General features: G+C 51.1%; 1 protein-coding gene across 1 annotated transcript in view; it reads left to right on the top strand.

The window, feature by feature from the left end:
* Positions 1–14,656: 14,656 nt before the first annotated feature.
* The window catches only part of BCL2L11 (BCL2 like 11), a 44,633-nt gene continuing 44,065 nt past the window's right edge, over positions 14,657–15,224 (top strand). The window contains exon 1 of the mRNA XM_059659158.1: positions 14,657–14,893. The gene's annotated coding sequence lies outside the window, so the exon portion shown is untranslated. The remainder of the gene's footprint in view (positions 14,894–15,224) is intronic.

Genomic DNA, 15,224 nt, shown 5'->3' with positions numbered 1-15,224 from the left:
TCTAGAATTTTTCTTGTGGTCTTTTTTAAAGGTTACATTTATCTCATGAAATATCCCAGGATACTGTGCTTTCTCTAGATTTGGGGTGACATCATGTAACTTTTATAGTAATCAAGACATTGTGTATAACATTTTTCTCTTTTCTTTTCTTTTCCCCCCTCTCTTTTGTCTTGGGGTTAGGGAGAGGGGCTGAATGTTAAGATTCCCCCTCAAGTCAAAGTCAGCAAGGGCTGTTTTATTTTATTTTATATATTTTATTGATTTTTTACAGAGAGGAAGGGAGAGGGATGAAAGAAGAGGGAGAGAGAGTTAGAAACATCGATGAGAGAGAAACATTGATCAGCTGCCTCCTGCGCACTCACTCCCTGACTGGAATCGAACCTGGAACCCTTGAGTCCGCAGGCCGACACCCTAGCCACTGAGCCAAACTGGTTAGAGCAGGGGCTGTTTTAATTAGACTGAGTTCATGGATTTAGACTGGTCGCACTCCCACTCCTATTCTGCAGTTTTGGTCCTTTCAGCACTTTTCTTTCTTTCTTTTATTTTTATTTTATTGATTTTTAGAGAGGAAAGGAGAGGGAGGGAGAGAAACATCGATGTGAGATCAAACATTGATCAGCTCTTCCTGTACACCCCCCACTGGGGATCAAACACACAACTCAGGCATGTGCCCTAACAGGGAATTGAACCAGCAACCCATAAGTGCTGGGGATGACACACAATCAACTGAGCTGCCCCGGCCAGGGCTCCTCTCAGCACTGGAGCTGGGAGGATGTTGGACTAGCGGTTCTCAACCTGTGGGTCGCGAACAATGAAAATACATCCTGCATATCAGATATTTACATTATGATTCATAACAGTAGCAAAATTAGTTATGAAGTAGCAACGAAAATAATTTTATGGTTAGGGGTCACCACAACATGAGGAACTGTATTAAAGGGTCATGGCATTAGGAAGGTTGAGAACTGCTGGCAGAAATCTTTGACTTAGCTTTGGGTTCAACTTCTGGTTGTCACCAGGGGAGCAAAGTTCTCCTGAATCTTTCTACATCCCAACTAGAAGTAGAAGCTCTCCCAAGCTGCTTTGGAAATTAAAAGTTCCAGGACACACTGGCACAGAATTTCTCCATGATAACATTGTACTCCTATTGTGTATTTAGTTCAGGCTGTTTCTAGAGCTTTTGCTTCTTGAAAAAAAGTTTTTGACTAAAAATTACCCCTTGTTGGGTATGTTCGCATTTCTTTGAGGCTATACTGACAAGGCTGAACTATGGGTTGATGAAAATGCTGTATTCTTTTATATGAAAGGGTGTGAAGCTAATAATGAAGCTTTGTTACAACCACCTAATTTCATATTCTTTCTCGTTTCATGTAAATGTCTTTGTCTGTAGAAAATGCTACCAAGGGCGGCCTTGTGGTTACTTTAATTCCATTGCCAATACCTTCATATGGTTTCCTGTATTCTAAAGGGAAGGCTATGTGCTCTCGTCTTCTTTTTAAACTTTTCCTCTTATGAATCAGTAGCAGTTGAATAAATGTCAGAAGTTCTTATTAAGTGGTTAGCGTGGATGCCTGTGTCAGCATTCTTGTCTTAGGCGATGGCGATTAAGCATACTTTGTAATGGAAAATGCCAGACTTTTAAAGAAATTATTTTCATTACTAACCAAAGAGCACACAGTAATACTAATATTTATAAATCTCACATTTTAGAGAGAAGGAAGGTTTCATGTCTTGGAAGTCACAGCAGCAGGGTTCAAGGTCCCACTCCTCTATGAAGTGGGCATTTTTAGTAATACTTAGCAGATGACAGAATTGTGTGCTTTTTCTTTGAAAACCACTACAATGGGAAGAACTTTTTTTTTTTTTAATTCTCAACCAAGGATGTTTTTTCCATTGATTTCTACAGAGAGTGGAAGGGATGGGCGAGGGGTTAGAGCAGGGGTGGGCAAACTATTTGACTCGAGGGCCACAATGGGTTCTTAAACTGGACCGGAGGGCCGGAACAAAAGCATGGATGGAGTGTTTGTGTGAACTAATATAAATTCAAAGTAAACATCATTACATAAAGGGGTACGGTCTTTTTTTTTTTGTTTTATTCATTTCTAACGGGCCGGATACGGCCCGTTGGCCGTAGTTTGCCCATGGCTGGGTTAGAGAGTGACACAGCAATTGGTTGCCTCTCACACACACCCCTACTAGGGCTGGGGAAGTTGCAACCAAGGTACATGCCCTTGACCGGGGATTGAACCCAGAACCCTTCAGTCTACAGGCGTCAGTGACACTCTAGTCACTGAACCAAACTGGCCAGGAAGAACATTTTGGCGGTAAATTTGTTTCTCTTCAAATAAACTCTCTAGTTGGGCTACATAAAGGTATTTTCTTAAAAAACATGTGTTTTTATTGATTTCAGAGAGAGGAAGGGAGAGGGAGAGATATAATCATTGATCGGCGGCCTCTTGCACGCCCCCTATAGAGGATTGAGCCCACAATCTGAGCATGTACCCTGACCAGGAATCAAACCGTGACCTCCTGGTTCATAGGTTGTGCTCAACCACTGAGCCACACCGGCCGGGCCATGAAGGTGGTTTTGTTGTTGTTTGGTAAAGAAGAAAATGTCTTCATTCTAACATTTCAGATTATGGTAAATATTTCTATCAGCTGATAAACAGACCAATTAAGAGGACATATTAAACTGGAGCCTTGGTTAACAGAACCATGGATTTCATTGCGGTTAATGAAACCTGGCTGTAGGAGCCATCCGAATGGATGTGTTCTTGGGACCAGCAGGCTACGGCCTGGCCCTGCCTTGAGGAGCTGGCCGGTGTCAGTAAAACCAGGAGCAGAGCTCCCTCTCCGGTGGTGATGGGTGAAGGAGAGAGTAGACTGACAGCACACAGAGTGTGACTGTACCTCATGGGAGTGCTTCCCGTGTGTTCTTAATGTCGACCACTAGCCAGGCATTTGCGCTCAGGTGGCACCCTAGCTGTTACAGGCCTGCCACTCACCCACGTGAAAGAGTGTGTGTGGCCAGTTCGTCAGGAGAGGCGACGGGTGTGATGGAGAGAAGACAAGGCAGCCTCCGTGCGCTCGGTGAGTTTGGCAGTTCAGGCTTCAGGAGAAGAGGTAGCAGCCGCAGGTAACTGCTTGATCCTGGTGGTTGTCCTTGGTCACAGTTTGACAGTCGGCACGCTGCCTTTGGAAGGGAGGGACATTGTTTGGTGACTCGGGTGTAGCCTGGAGGAGCAGGCCATGCAGGAGCATTCACCCACCTCCTGAGGGGGCTCTGCAGGGCCAGTGCCTTCCCTCCCTGGGAGAACCTTCCCTCCCCGGGAGAGCCTGCTGCCTCTGGAACACCCTCCAGGCTGATCGTCCCTCGCAGGGGTAGTTTCTGGAGAGGTGATGCCTCGGCCTTCTCAGGAGGAGCATCCAGACCACCAGGCCAGCTTTTCCGCATCCTGGCAGCTGGCTCTGAAGCTAGTGTCCTTGGCACCTTCCTCCAAGGGTGACATCCTAGCAGTCCCCTGGCCCCGTTACTGCCCTGGTCCCCTGGGAGAATGTGTGCTGGGCAGACCCATGTTCTCCACAGCAGGCGCGCACAGGTGTAGGGAGAGCACCAGGGTCCCGGTTTGCTCGTGTCAGAGCCGCTTCCTCAGTGCGACACCCCACACCCTCCAGGGATGGGAACTGTGAGTGAGGCATGAATGGGAAGGGGGAGGCGGGGGAGGTGAAGGCAGGGGAGGTGGAGGCACAATAGGTCGGCTGGGCTGTGGGAGCAGGAAGCTCTGGATTAAAGCCCCAGCTGGTCCAGTTATAAGGTATGTAACTTGGAGCGAAGTCCTAAATTCTTTCAGCTTTGGCTTCATCTGTAAAATGGGGTGAACCTGACAGAGCTGTGGTGAGGACTGAATGAGGCAGTTAACATGAAGACCTCCTCTGTCACCTGGCACACAGTAGGTGTGCAGCGAATGGCAGTGCCAGGCAGCAGGGAGCAGAGCACAGGAAGCCTGGGTGACATCTGCAAAGGGCTGTGTGTGACTGCATGACACTGTGATAGAGATGCTGGAGGTGCAGGGTGGCCAGTCCAGCACTGGGCTGCCTCTCTACCTGGTTGCCTTTCCACGCCCAGCCACCTGGGATGGGTGTGGAGCGCGGAACGACACTGTGGGAGAGACAGATCCTTGGCCAAGGCTGGGGCCCAATCTATGAAATGTCCACTGGGGACTAGGGCTGGCCAGCACGCCCATGGAGGAACATGGGGGGAAATAAGGCAGGAAGAGGAGGCCAGAGGCGCCTGGCAGGTCTGCTACATGCCACAGCAGCAGTGGTGGCCACGCATGACAGCCACAAGGAGCATGACACCTCATTTCACCAGATGCTTTCATCTTATTCCTCATCACAACCTTTTAGACTAAAGATGATTTGTTGGTTGTATTGAGGTCCCCCTTCTTTTAAAGTTTCTGTTCAATATCTTAATCCAAAATCAAGTCATTTGGAAAAGAGTGGGCAGAAAAGTGCATGACTCGCCCACCCACACCAAACTAGCCCTTAGAAAGTAAAGGTTGGCAGCAGAAACTCCTTCTGAAAATTAGGTGTAATGGAGATCATATGGGAAGTTTATCTGTGGTGTGGTTTGGTAAAGCTGCTATTTCTGTGCCTAACCAGCTATGGTGACTGGTACAAAGCAGGGCACACTCGCTGAGCACCTTTAAGACACGCCGATTCTGTCATTTCACACACGAGGAAACGGGCCGGGAAGTCCTGGCCGCAGTCCCAGGACTAGGACATGGAAGTGCCTAGTCCACACCCTGGCTGCCCCATGAGCTTCAGTGAGAGAATTCTCTGCAAGCCCCTCTGCCCTGGCTTCCCGGGCACCTGGGGGCAGCTTCCATATAAACGTTTTCCTCTCATCTCCCACAGGATGTGCTAACCTGTTATAGCTCTACTACTAGAGGTACTGGATCTGAGAGCACCTGTGTGGTAGGAGGCAGTAAGAAATGTAAGAATAGCCCGGCTGGTGTGGCTCAGTGGTTGAGCATCAACCTATGAACCAGGAGGTCATGGTTCCATTCCAGGTCAAGGCACATGCTTGGGTTGTGAACTTGATCCCCAGTGTGGGTCATAATTGATGTTTCTCTCTCTCCCTCTCCCTTCCTCTCTGAAATCAATAATAAAAATATTTTTAAAAAATAGAAATGTAAGTACAGGCATTATTCTTTTATTCTAACCAGTCCTGACCTCCTGAAAGCTGTGTGCCAAAAATCTCTCTTTAAAAGCAACATTGTACAGTGGGTCCAACACCCTCTGGTCAGGCAGGTGGTCCTTTCCCCAATGACAGCGTAGATATGGGAGGCCATCCTGGGACCATGGGTGAAGGTGATGGCTGTGTCCTCCCGGCAGCCAAAGCCAAGGGGTCTCAGGTACAGGGGCAGCCACTCTGCCATTGCTGTCCCTTGGAGGACAGGGCAGGAGCCTGAAAGGTGACAAGCAGTCCTCACACCAAGAATGAGGAAGGCATGGCGGTAATGTGAGAATTCATGACTTTAAAGCAGCCATCATAGAAACGCTTCAGTGAGCAAATATGAACACACTTCAGACAAAAATAGAAAGTCTCAGCAAAGACATCGAAACTATAAAAAAGCCAAATGGAAATCTTCAAATATATATATATATATATATATATATATATATATATATATATATATACACATTTACATTAATATAAAATAGTCATATATAGATATATAGATAAGAACTAGGAGTTCAGGAAAAACAAAGGTGATAGGAAAGCAAATGGAATTAATGTCTAGCTCAGCCGTGGGCAAACTACGGCCCGTTTGAAATGAATAAAACTAAAAAAAAAAAAAAAAAAAAAAAAGACCGTACCCTTTTATGTAATGATGTTTACTTTGAATTTACATTAGTTCACACAAACACTCCATCCATGCTTTTGTTCCGGCCCTCCGGTCCAGTTTAAGAACGCATTGTGGCCCTCGAGTCAAAAAGTTTGCCCACTCCTGGCTAGTATCTACTCTGGGACAAGGTCAGTAGTGCTAAATGCTTTATTGTTATAATTATCATATAACAAATACGTCATTACATATTTATTGTTTAATTTAATTCTTACAAAATCCTATGAGAGAGAGAATACCTCCTTCCTACAGATGAAGGAAGTGGGCTCAGCAAAGTTCACGACCTGTCCATATTCTCTAGGGAACAGACGATTTTAGGATGGCTTTAGGAAGGCAGTAAATCTAACCAGACACCGAGAGCTTGAGAGAGACCTAATTCAGTTAGGGTGAGTCAAATGAGAAAGAATGGCAGATGTGGCGACGCGGTGAGATACGAAGAGTGTCACCTGACGGCAAGATGCATGTCTTGATCCCGTTGGAAAGTGCAGCTTGTGTGTGAGTGGTGGACGAGGAACCAGTGACGGACACTCAGTCCATCAAGTGCTATGGAAGGACCAAGTTCAAGTCAATGATTTTGCTTTGACACGAGAAGCAAATGGAAGAGATTCTGTGCTTTGGGGAAGAATGAGCAGGTCGAAACAAGACTGAAGGAACGTAATCTGGTGAGACCAGATTCTAAAGAGCCTGGCAAAGATCTGAGTAAGCGGCTTCGGAGAAGCGTGGAGAGGAGTCTCACACCAGGTTCTACTATAAAAACAGAGCAGAGAAACCAGGGGTGCCTTTTCCATGGATGATAAAGACACTCAACAAAGGTAAACCAACCTTTCTCTTGATGACATGTTAACCTGAGGGACATAGGCTGGTAGTCCTTTTCTTTAATACTTTCAACCACCAACTGGAGAAGGTGATAATCTCACACACAATCAATGTTTGTTTCAGGCACATAAAAGGGGTCAGATCATCAAATGAGAAATATTGGTACTTATTCCCAGCTTGTCATACTCAGGCTGCCACCACATCACAAGTGGAGTCCTCCAACTCAGTTGACGAGGGCATATGTGCTGTTGTACCTTCTCTAAGGAGGACACTCTTCAAAGCAGTTTAAATGACAAGTACCTTTGCACCAGCGCATATCCAACTGGACAGAAGTGGGAAGCCACACATCCATGTATGGGCTGGATTCCACAACCTGTCACACTCAGCCCCCAGTTTCTGTGTTAATGGACAAATTCACATCAGAACTTACTGCTTATGGGTTTCTTGGAAACCATCAAAGCCTTGATGATGGCCTTTTAGGGAACATGAGTTGACAACCCTTTGTTTTGCTTCCTTTGGCAGCTGACAGAGTGGCCTTCACATAATTACTTCACTCCACCCTCCCAACCATCTCTGAGGCCAGACTTCTTACCCACATTCTACAGATGAACCCCTTTGGGCCACCCTTGCTGAAGAAATCTCTGGGAGTAGGGAACCGCTGCAGCTCCAGTGAAGTAAGGGGACAGAGAGAGGTCAGTCCTCTCCATCACACCAGCTGACTCTGGTTGGGCCTGAGCAGGCCCCGTCCATTCCTCTCCACTAATGGCGCAGGAGGACCCAAGCGTTTATAAGACTTAATCCCTGGTGGCAAATATTTTCTGCCTTCTTTCCCATCCTTGACATTTTGTTTTTACTCAGCGCTTTTGTTGGAGGTTAAAGCCTCTCACAGAGATGGTTGTAAGGCAAGCCCTGGGGATTAGGGAAGTGGGGTGAGGGGTGGCCTTCAGGGGGTCTTCCAGTCCACTATTGAAGTTCTCTCCCAGGCATCTACCATCCGCACACTCACTGGCTTTATAAACTACTTCTCTCAGGACTGAAATGCTCTCCCACAGTCAAGCCTGTCAGTCAGCTAGACTCCACTATCAACTGCTAGTTGTGTAATCATACAATTGTCCTCACATAATTAAGTGGCAGAAGTGCAGCTGATGATAGTCCTACTGAATGAATGCCAATTTGTCCACTGAGTGCCAATTTGAATTTTAAGGAAGGTATCGGGTTCAATGACTGATTGCTCTGTAGATACCACCCTAAAGCTCAGTGGCATAAAGTGACAGTTGTTCATTTCTTGGAGTCCGTGGACAGGCAACGGGGCGGTTCTAGTCTTAGGTCAGATCACTCTGTTGTTACCGAACAAGGGTCCACTGCCGATGCACATACAAGCATAACGCCAGCTTTGGAGAGAAAAAAGGAGCTTTATTTGGGAGCTGAGACAGGAGACAAGGCTCAGATGTCGCTCCTGTTCCAGGACTCAGGGTGGGGGTTCAAGAGGTAGCAGGTAAGGGTTTACAAGTGTTACCTGTGAGTGGTGGTCACAAGTGTTGCTTGTGAGTGGTGTATCCAAGGTTGAAACGTTGGTTCTAGGTCTTGTTAGAAACAGAGCAGGACCAGGTTCTGCAGTTAACACTATGGCTGTGGTCATGTTAGTTCAATAGAACTAGGGGGTCCAAGATGATGACTTCCTGCACATACTGGCAGTAGGCCTGGCTGTTGGCGAGGCCCCTCGGTCCTCCTCCACATGGCCTTTCATCTTCCCGAAGGCTGACCGGGCTTCTGCCCAGCCAGTGGCCTCAGGGTTCTAGGAGAGCAAGGTGACTGTTGCAGGACTGCTGAAGGCCCAACCACAGGAATCCACACCACGTCACTTTCTCTGCATTGGTCAAGGCAAGTCCCAGGCAGCTGGTGCAAGGGATGGAGAGACTATCTCAGTGCCTAGGCAAGAAAGAGGTGGTTGAGGGACGTTTCAAGTTGGGGAAAGGGACTTTACATGAACAGAGGTGGGGTCATGGAAAGAGGAAGGAAAACCTTGTAGTCAGAGTCTTAAGAATAACTGGGTGTTGCTGCAAGTGCAGTGGGCACCTCACCTTAAGCACCATGGGAAAATAGGGGTTTGCTTAGGAGGCTGCAAAGCTCAGTCCTTGCCCATCCGGGGCCATCCTACTCTCCCAAGCAGAACAAGGAAAGTGCAGGGAGAGCCAAAAGGAGAAGGAAAAGGAATAACCTACTGCAACTTGGTGTGGGTGGGAAGCCAAAATGATGTTCTAAATCTCCTCCCGAAAATCCACACAGGAACATACCCACACGCTGCCCTGTGTGGGCTGAGTGTTTCCGCTCTCTTCAAGGCAGATAGTCTCCAATTCCACTCACTGGGAAGTTCCAGTGGCTCTTAGGTTCTCACTGTTTTTAGAGCAATACTGCCTCCGCTTTGGGTCTGTCCTTTTAAAAACGTTCTGCAAGAACTTACAACTTGTTTGTGTCCTTTCACTTTGAAAAGCCATCTCTTCATTGATGCTTCTTCAAAAGCTATTCACCATAATTTTCTGTATAGAGATGGTGGGCTTGGGGTGCTCTGCCCAGCATAACTGGGTCACATACTGGCAGGATGGGGTGGGGGGCCTGCAACATGCACCATTTTTATACTTAGATGGAAGCATATGCTTGATAAGAAAACTAAACTTTCAGAGTACTTTGGTTAGTCCTAAAGGGCTCCCTGGTAGTAAAATATGCTGTAACTGTGTAATAATCCACGCGACATTACCTACCTAAGTTTATTTTTTATTAAGATCATATTTGTAAAAAGTCCCACAGGGAGCACCACGAAGACTCCAGTGCCCTGCATGGTCCCTAATGCAGGTGAGGACCCCAGTGCATACTCTGTAAGTGAAAGGATGATGATGATGATGATGATGATGATGATGATGATGATGATGATGATGATCCTCCTCATAGGCAGAGGTGGGAGAGTACCTGGGATCACTGTGAAACGCATTATAGCATTATAACAGGAACAATGCCTGATCCTTCCATCTAGACCAGCGGTTCTCAACCTGTGGGTCGCGAACAATGAAAATACATCCTGCATATCAGATATTTACATTATGATTCATAACAGTAGCAAAATTACAGTTATGAAGTAGCAACGAAAATAATTTTATGGTTGGGGGTCACCACAACATGAGGAACTGTATTAAAGGGTCGTGGCATTAGGAAGGTTGAGAACCACTGATCTAGACCCTAAAGAGTCTGAGCAGTCAACCTCTGGTCTTTCCCATCACACAGCTTCCTCTTCAGTGTCATTGGAGGGGAGACTCTCTGAACAAATGCGAGTGAGGCAACCCTCTTCTGCACCAGCCATCAATTCCTTCTTTTTAAACTTAGTCTATTTTATTATTGAATTTTCCCCATTGTTCAATATATGAAAAAAAAAATTGGTTGAGTTTTCTAATGCAAACCCAAAGGAAAAATGACCTTGAATACTGGTATCACAATATGTAGGAGGTATAGGGACTACCCATCTCATGGTTTTGAACTTTGTGGTTAAAGACTTTGAGAGCTGACAGATTACTCAGGGATTTGTCAAGAGTATTAATTACAAACTTTGAAATCTTGGTCAGCGAAAGTTCATCACGGTGCCTCTTGCAAATATGATCAAAGTCTTTTCAGTACTGATTTGATGGTGCTTAACCACAGTGCATAAAGAATGAAGGTTTTCATTAGAAATTACTGATGTAATAGAGCACATTTGAAAGGAGGAGGCACTGTATTGTGGGACTATGAAAATTCATGCTCTTCCCCCATGCCACCCTCACCCCAGTTTTGGGCCGCCCACTCCCCTTCTCTGAACACTTGGAATTGCGTTTGGGACTGCTGCCAAGGAACTGTGGTCCAACAGCCTCAGTGTCACTCCAGGGATGACCACTCCCAGGGGGGGCAAAGGTGTGGCTGGTTAGGTGATGTGTTTAAAACCATAAAAGCAAACCATGAAAACCTGGGGTGAACTGTAATTTGGTGAAAGAAATTTACAGCTGACTGAAAATGGGAAAAAGAGAGAATAGTGTGTAGCTGGTTCATGGAAAGGGAAGCCATTGTTTACTGTTAGAAAAGCAATCTATTATTTTTGGTAGCTTTGGCGGGGGAGGGGGGAGGGGTGTGATAAAAAAGCACTGGCATCTAAACCCTGGAAAATGAAATAAAATACACCCACTGCAGCGTCTCCAAAATCACTGGACTGCATCTCCCCCTCCCTTCTGCTGGGATGTCTTATCCTGCCTCCCAGTGGTTGTAGAAGACAGGGAAGGTGGGAAGGTGGGGAGGCCTTGAGGGTTCCTTGGCGCTAACTGCAGGTGGTGGATTTCCAGCAGCAGCCAGGGGAAGACGCACAGTTGCCAATGCCCCCCCCCCCCCCCAGCAGTCAACCACTGCTTGGCATTTTAGGAGCTGAGGCCTGCTGCCACCCTAGGGGTGGGGGTGGACGTAGGGGGAGACACGGGAGGTGGAGGTGGGGCTCCGGGAGGGACGTGCTGCTGGGGAGAACCCAGCTGGCCTCTGAAGTTCAATGGCTCTAAAGTTCTACCAGTTCACTTGCCTGTGAGCGCCAGAGGGTGGCACTCCAGGCACTATGGAGGGGACCCGAGGGAGGAGGAGGGCTGCAGGACGGGCAGAGGGGGCGGGGGGATAAATTCTCAGTCTCTGGTCTGGAGCTCCCAGCTGATTTGGAGTCCACCCCCGCCCTTTTAAGGAATAAGTGGGCTTCTGCCAGCCTAGGTGTCATCGAGTTAAGAATTCCTAAGATGAAAAAGGCTTGTGAACAAGTTGTAAGGCTTATTCAAAATCGAAGGTATTTACCCTCCTGGCCCCAGGAAATCCGGCTGCTGGGGGTGGGCGTCCAGCCACTGTGAGTGAGCCAGCATCTGACCTGTTCCTTTGTGTCCTGTTTTGCAGTTGCTGGACTTGTGTGACCCCGCGAAGGATGATGCCCGAGGGTGATCTCTGCCTCTACCATTCCGCACACTTACCTGCACCGCAATCGCGGGAATCGCCACCCCCCGGGCCACCTGGGCCTTCTACCCTGCGCTGCAGCAGCCCCAGGCCCAGGAAAGGGCGCGCTCTAGGGGGCCCACACCCAGAGCCAGGTTGTAGCGGATGCAGGGGCAGGATTAGTGGTTCACTTGCCACCCACACTGCTTCTCTGACTCTCTGAGCTGGAGCAGAGGCCGGGCCACGGAGCCCGGTCCCGGCAAGGCTGGTGAGACTCCCCGGGCTGTCTGAAAGGGGGTGCACGCAGTGCTGCGCCCTGCCCTCTCCCTGTTACCCGACCACCCATGCCACCTCTCCAGCTTCGGGGGTTCCCCCACGGCTGGTGCAACCCACGGTCTCCCGCTGGCAGCGGTGCCTAAGATTCCCAGTGATTTTGAAAAACTGTGGTGCTGAGTAGAAAAAAAAAATCAAAGCGCGGAAATCAAACACCCGCGGGCAGAAGTTCAGCTCAGCGAGCAAAGCTGTCCAGTGAGTCAGAGCCTCCCGGGCTCCGCGAGGAAATGTGCGGCTGACGGGAGCCGCGCTGGGCGCTCCAAGCACCGGCTCAGCGGTCCTCCCAGTCCCGCGGCACCCGGCGGCAGGACAGCGCGCGGAAAACGTTTTCACCACGGGCAACTGTACTATATTCTCTAGAAGCGCAGATTCCACGTTTAATAAAGAAATGAAGCGACGCGAAGGCTATCTTCGGCTTGCGAAGGGTGGGGTGGCCGAGCGGGCAATGCACCGCAGTAAGTAGGTTTCAGAATTTGGAGAGACCACCCTGGCAACTCCCAGGTGCCTGGCGAGGGCCGGATTCCCCGTGTCTCAGGTGCCCGGGGCCCTTTCTGTTAAAGCCACCCTCCGTCCTCCCGCTCCACGAGTCGTGGAGCAGGCACCGCTCCGCCCGTGTCCGCAAGAGCGCCATCCGTGCCGAACACCCTTCTCTCGCTGCCCCTCCTCTGGCCCGGTTCAGGAGGACCACTGGATGCTGCGGGACTGGGCGGGAAGGGCTCCCAGCCACCGGCGCGCCCGGGGCCCTCGCCCAAACTCCCCAAGCACAGTCTGGATGAACTAAACAGCCGCCTTCTGGCCAACCTCCAGGCTGTGTGCCGGATAAAAGCACCTAATAGGTTGCTTTCCTCCTGCCTTTGTTTTTTAAAGTGTTCATCGGGTTGCTAGAGCGGGCAGCGAGGACGCGGTGGAGCTGCACGGTGCGTTTCGTGTTTGTTTGTTTGTTTTATTTCCCCGGCCCCTACCTGCCTTGTCCAGGCCCGGAGCACCTGGGAGCGGGGCGGGTTGGGGTTCCTGGCAGGCGTAGCCGGTTTTATGACTGGTTCCCCGAGCCACGCCAAGCGGTTACCGCGCAAAGCTCGCCCGCGGCTGCTACCTACAATCCTGAGCGGAAGCTCCAAATCGCGGTCAGGATAGACCTCCGGCGTCTGCGTCCACCTGGCCACGTCCACGCCTGTCCTTACCCTTCTGCAGGGAAACCTACCCCCACTCCCCTGCATCACTCGCTCAGGACTCGCCCGAGGATGCACTGAGACTTTAATCTGGGGCTGTGCTGTCACGGTGCCCTTCTGTATCTCCTCACAAATAAAAACTGACCAAGTGGCCAGAGAGCGAGACAATACCGAGGACCCTCCCTTTACTATCGGGGGGTGCTGGTTCCAGTGGCCCCTAAATTGAGTTTCTTTAATCCGTCCAGCCTGGGCTCCCCGCGGCGAGAGCTATTCCTTCTCTGGACCGACCTTACACCAAATCGCGAGTCTCAAAGCCTGGGGAGCTCAGGGAGGGGCGCGCAGGGACGTGCTCCGGGAGGACAGATGGAGGTGCGGACCCCAAGAAACACGGGAGGCGCGCGGGACGGAGAGGGGTGGGATCTCGGATTCCAAGAAGGAAGGGGAGAAGGCGCTCAGGCAGAGGGGCTGGAGGTACTGCGCTCCCCATGCAGGCTGGAACCCCGCGGCCGCCTACACCGACCGGCCTCAGCAAGCCGAGGGACAGTTCCGAGCCCAAAAGTCCTTGAGGATCCCAACTGGACGGAGGCACCACCCTCTCTCTCACCTGGAGACCATAGCTCTTCTTGGTCCTTTTTATTATTTTTCTTAAAAGGATTTTTTTTTAAGTTACTTTTTCATTTCCTTATTTTACCTGCTCGGTGCACGCTCGCTTCCCGTCTCGCAACCGCGCTGCAGAAAGAGGCTTTGGGGATCGCTCGGCGTTCTGTTCTGGTTTCTGCCCACTAATGGCTCCACCACTTAGCCGAGGTGTGGCCCGGGAGAAAGGCTGGGTAGCCCAGCAGGTGGCATGAGCAGGGCGCCCCAGAGGAAGATGAGCAGCCGGAATATCGGGTCCGGCCCGAGGACCTGACTCTTGGGAGTGGGGATTGTGTAGAGACGCCCTTGTCCACCGTGGCCCCGCGCGTTCTAGGGTCCAACCCGTCCTCGCGCCCGCCCCAGAGCGGCTAAGAGAAACTCCAGCAGCGAGTCCAGGGCTCTGGGCCGCCTCTTGAGACTCCGCGGGCGGCAGCAAGCGGCCCGGCGGGCTCACTGTGCCAGGAGCGCCCCCTCTGTTCCACGCGCACAGAGCGGCCGCCACCGGGCGGGAGAGACCCGAAGAAGCACTTGGGGTGGGGGAAGGGTGCACTCCCGGCGGCCCGCAGCCTGAGTCACTCGGCAAACACTCTCCCGGCTGGGGCTGGGCGGGCGGCGCGCGCAGCGGGAACCGGCCAGCGGCCCCGCCTTTACCTGCCTCGGCTGGCGCCCCCGGGTACGCAGCGCCGAGGGACGGCGACCGCAGCGCCAGGGGGTGGGACGACAGGGCGGAGCGGGGCGGGCCTTGGCGGGGGCGGGGCCCACAGTGATTGGGCGCGAGTGCAAGGCCGCGAGCGCAGAGCTGGACTGCACAAACGCGCAAGTTTCACTTCGCTCCGCGCCGCCTCCAGGTCTTGAGCTCCTCTGACCGCTCCGATCCGTATCGCCGCTACCGCCGCCGCCGGGTCCTCTCAGACGTCTGGCGCGCCCTGCCCACTGAGGCCAGCATTGCCTGGGGCTGTTCGGTTCACCCCGTCCCCGCCGCCACAAACTCGGCGCCTTCCCCTGGCCCGCGCCCCCCCAATGTCTGACTCTGACTCTCGGACTGAGAAACGCAAGGTAAATACCTCCGGATTCCCGGGCGGGGGCGGGACGCGTGGATGACGGGCGCCGGAGCCTACCCGCTTCCCGCGCACGTGTTGGCCGAGACACACGCCCAGTCCCGCCTGTAGCCCGGCGGGAAGTGGCGATCGGAGCGGGTCGGGTCCTCTCCCAAGGCAGGTTCACATTTTGGGGAGATGTCGTCCTCCAGGAGTCTGCTAGTGCTTAGTGGAACTATGGACCTGACGGTGATGCGGCGCGCGCGGTGGTGCAGCGTCTTGGGCCGCTGGAGAAGCAGCGCGCGTTCCCCGCGCCGGCCCGGGAACCGAGGCCGCTGCGCCGTGTGAGC

Source organism: Myotis daubentonii, chromosome 12, assembly GCF_963259705.1.
Source record: "Myotis daubentonii chromosome 12, mMyoDau2.1, whole genome shotgun sequence".
NCBI classification, from domain to species: Eukaryota; Metazoa; Chordata; class Mammalia; order Chiroptera; family Vespertilionidae; genus Myotis; species Myotis daubentonii.
Note: the sequence above shows the minus strand (reverse complement) of the source record. Positions and strands in the feature narration are given on the sequence as shown.